The sequence below is a fragment of the Notolabrus celidotus genome, chromosome 10, assembly GCF_009762535.1.
Source record: "Notolabrus celidotus isolate fNotCel1 chromosome 10, fNotCel1.pri, whole genome shotgun sequence".
Lineage (NCBI taxonomy): Eukaryota > Metazoa > Chordata > Actinopteri > Labriformes > Labridae > Notolabrus > Notolabrus celidotus.
In genome coordinates, this window is record NC_048281.1 from 6,817,949 (window position 1) to 6,822,537 (window position 4,589).

The 4,589-nt window shown below is 38.3% G+C and overlaps 1 long non-coding RNA gene across 1 annotated transcript; it reads right to left on the reverse strand.

Annotated features, from left to right (window-relative positions):
- Nucleotides 1-1,553: 1,553 nt before the first annotated feature.
- Nucleotides 1,554-3,224, reverse strand: LOC117820514. The gene is made up of 2 exons (XR_004632758.1): nt 1,826-3,224; nt 1,554-1,629 (listed from the first exon to the last, which is right to left on the reverse strand). It is a non-coding gene; the product is annotated as an uncharacterized LOC117820514 (long non-coding RNA).
- Between the last annotated feature and the right edge of the window lie 1,365 nt (nt 3,225-4,589).

The following is a 4,589-nucleotide window of genomic DNA, read 5'->3' on the forward strand; positions in this document are numbered from 1 at the left end:
CCCCACTGGACGCAGGAGAGTAGATAACGTCTAAAAGCTTTCGGATATTTGTAAATTAGTGCCTTCCTTAAATAAAACCTGTCTGATCAACGGATATAATATCATACATTGTGGTTTCCAAACGCAATGCAAGAACTTTGGCTAGGATCTTTACATCGCTATTTAGTAGAGAGATAGTCTATATGGACTACAGTCTGTGTTATCTTTACCCGGCTTGAAGAGGAGGATAATTGATGCTTCAGTTAGTGTTTTCGGTAGTGATCCTTTAAAGAGTCATTAAACATTTCAAGTAAAATTGGGGACAGTTGACTTGAGAACTTTTTAAAGAAGTCAATAGGGAAGCCATCTGGGCCAGGTGTCTTGCCACTTTACATTGCCATTATTGCATTAACAATCTCTGCTTGTTGTAGGGGGCACTCAGTCTCACTCCTGTGCTTCTTATCTATGGAAAGGAGCTTCAGATTGTTCTGGAAATGTTCCATATTGGCAATGCTATTAGATGTTTCAGATGTATATAGGTTAGAATAAAATTAAGTAATGGTTTTGTTGATTGCTTCTGGGTCAATAATTAATTCTCTGTAGGGTTTCTTTATCTCTGGAATTTGTTGGGCGACTGATAGACTCTGTAACTGGTGTGCTAAAAAGCGACTGGCTTTATCTCCGTGCTCATACATATAGAAGAAAACCTCTATTAATTAAAAAGTTATCTATTCTGCTACATGAATGGTGGACTGGGGAGAAGAAAGAATAGGATCGGCTCTGTGGATTCAACACCTCCTGTACAATCCATAAAAACTGATAATGCTTTGGGTATTTTTGATGGGTGTATAGATTTAGCATTGGATCGATCTAGTGTTGAATTTATTGTGCAGTTGAGGTCACCACCAAAAATAAGCAGGTTTGAATTCAGATCTGGGATTAATGAGAGTTTTTTTCATGAAATTTTCATCATCCTAATTTGGCGCATAAACATTAACCAAAACAACAGGCTTACGAAAAAAAAGTCCAGATACCATAATAAAGTGCCCCAGGGGTTCTGAATTTACTGTGGATGTCTTAAATGGGATTTTTTCATGTATCAAAATAGCTTTTCCATGACCTCTTGAGTTTAGGTTTGAGTGGAACACATGGTCCACCCAGTTTTTCCTAAGTCTGGTTTGGTCTTTTGCTAAAAGGTGAGTTTCTTGAAGAAATTCAATTTCACATTTGAAATCCTTATGATGGTTAAATATTCTAGCCTTTTTAATTGGTCCGTTTAAACCCCTATACATTCCATGTGATAAAGCGTACATTAGTTTTTCCTGTACTATTTCTGCCATCCATGATTGGGCTATAAAATAAAGTCATTGTGGCAAAGTAGGTAAACAGTTGTAACAAAATGTACAGCATCATGAGTTACCTTTGTAGAAGAAACAAAATGTAGTATTGGTTGAGAAAATCTAAGAGTGACCCTTTATACTGTCCCCTTCGTCCGTATAGCTGAACTACGTGACAGATAGCTAAACAGATGTCCTGGGCATTGAAAGGATTGAATGAAGACTCAGACATAGAAGTAGGGTTCAGACTGTTTACTTGTTTGTCCTTATCTTACAGCTTTCTTACAATGTGATCCAGATCCAATTTGTGAAACTAAACAGATACAAACAAAAACATGCATAGCATTAAATGCAGTATCAAACTGGCAAAAAATCTGTCCATAACACTTATTTGTATGTAGTTAGATCTGGTGTTTAGCAAATACCCTTTAAATGTATGAATGTCCAAACAAAAAACAAATACATTCCAATACTTGTTCAAACATATCAAAGAAGTATTATAAACTTACAAACACAGGTGGATGCGAAGTATTGAGTTGGCCCTGCTCTTCAGTGAATTCCTCAAACAATATGGCTGATCTCAGCCTCTAACCAAACCATGTGATCACACCGACCAATAGCAAAAAGGGCTGATTTTAGCTGCGGTTCTGTCTCTCACCACTAGGCGGTGCAGTGACTTCTTAACTTATAATGCCATCACACCCTTCCCATAACCCCATCCCATTTACAGAACAAACATTTAAGCCTCTACTTGTCCCTCATTCTGAGGCAAGCTGCAGGCAAAACACAGTTTGCAAAAACATCTGGTGAAACAGCTTTTGATTTGTCTACCCGAGAGGGCTCCCAGCAGATTCATATGGAGTGAACTCTTTTTCCTAATTAGCAGCCTTGGCTATTAGTGCAGTCAAGTGGAAATAAAATGAAAGCCAAGGGTTATAAAAAAAATAATAAAATAAAGCAAGTAGATATATGATTAACGCTGAACAACACCATGATCATGAAATTAAAATATTTGAAAGAAAGTGAGAGGGCTGCTAATGGTAACATCATAGTATGAGCGAGTCCAGCACTGAGCAACAACAGGAGTGTTCATACCTTCAGTTCAATCCCCGATCTGCTAATAGGATAAGTTCACAGTTTAGCTTGACAACATAACAGTCAAGGCAGATTACCGTTCTCAAGGTGCAGGCATGAGGTGCGTGTGCGTCTACTCTTTTCCAAACCTCCGTTTGTAAAACTCTTGGGTTTTATCTGTGGTGCGGGAAAGACATCAGAGCCCATAATCTGCATCAACACCTCCGACATAAACTTAACTGGGTCTTTACCATCCTCCCTGCCCTCAGGGATATTCAAAATGCGCAGGTTGGCTCTCCGTGAGCGGTTTTCGAGGTCATAGCGCTGGTCTTAAAGGAGACTGGTTTCGGGTACGGAGATTTCTGATGGTGGATTCCGCTGAGGCCAGACGTTCAAAGATGTCTCCAGCCACAGACTCCACAGCGGTAAGGCGATTCTGGAAGGAGTTCACTGTTGTCTGTAGCGAGTCCAGAGAGGATTGAAGTGGGTTTGTGGATTCTTGAATAAGAAACCATACGTCATCTGTTTACATCTGTTTTTCGAACTCTGCTGCCAGCTGATCCATAGAGATGAGCGCAGTAGTTATACTTTCCTCAGCTGCAGTCAGGATTTTTGAGGTACTGCTATTAGCTGCGTACGATGCTAGCTTCTCTGCTGCACTTGTATCTGCACGTGTAACCATAGCTTGAATGTTAATGCCTTGTCTGGCACTCTTTGAGTTGCTCATTTTGCAGTTAAATACTTCAAATAAACCAAAAAGAGATGTATATGTCAAAAGGAAAAGGAAAAAGTTCAGTTAAATACAAGATTATTTGAAAGCGGACAGCTACAGGATGCCTGCCAATCAGTCAAGTCAGCTGTGCCTCTAATTATGCAAAACTTGTTATCTTAGTATCTCATCAACTGCTGCAGTCTGAAAAAATTCACCCTCTGAGGAACTGCAGTTCTTAACACTTCTGCATTGGCTTCAATTCTTGCAGTTGGAGGATGTTGCTTGATTTTAACTCACGTTTGTTAGTCGAGTCTAGAGTGTTTCCTGTTTTATTTTATAGTTCTTGTTCCCTGTGTCTGATTTAGTTTTACTTCCTGTCCTTGTGTGTTTCTCTCCACTATAAGTTTCACCTGTGTCTTGTGTCACACCTGTGTATGTGGACCTCACATCTATTGACTCTCCATGTTTTGTCTCATCTGATTAATTTCATTGAATCTTATCTATGATTTCTCCTGCGTCCTCTGCACTATGGCTCCATCTTTGGATTTTCCCCTTCCGTCTTTTTGATGGATTTTAATTCGTATGTTATCTTGGACATTTGAGTTTTAGATACTTGAAGAGTTAGCTTTTTGGTTTTGACTTTTGATCTTTATATTTCATTAAAAGTGTTTTAGTCTTTATCTGGGTCCTAATCTTTGTTTTAGTATTACACATGACAATATTTGTCTAATTGATCCAAGTTTGTACATGTGTAACGGTATAAATAATTGATTTAGGTTAAAGTCCTGTAAAACTCCTGACATAGTGAAACTGAGTAAGCTAATTATCAACATTTATGTAACTGATGTTTGTTCATATTTTTATGCTGTGTTCTAGAGGGAACAGACAACTGGTTTCTCTTTGTTTTGAATGTATTTCTTTGTCTGTTATGTCCCATAAGCAGGTATGTTGTAATGAATGTCTAAAATCTGTATAAATATGTAATTTGCTATTTTTCTACCTTTTGAACTCTATTTTGTATATTTGAAATTAGTTTTGTGTGTTAACATTCTTACCACTAGATGGCAGCAGAGCCACTGTCAGGTTCATGGAATGTTGAAAGGAGCTTTAGACTGGAGCTGTACTTGCCGCAAGAAATCTGTCATTGTGAGATTGAGTGATCTGTAAATAGCAATTACTAATACGTGCATTAATTGTTGATAGTGATGCAGTGACACTATGTCTGAAATGTGCTTTTTACTTCATGTTGATGTATTTGTTACACTTTATGTGTATTTTTCAAAAATTGTGCCATTATACGATCGTTTTATGCTGTGTGAGAACAGACGACTGGTTTTCTCTTTGTTCTGAACGCCTGTCGTTGTCTGTTATGTCCCACAAGCAGAATCCAGAGTAAAGCAGCCTGAGTGCTCGATACAACTGGTGGCCTACACTGTGTGGTAGAGAGAGGTTACATATGTAAATGACAGAGTAGTATCATGATATCT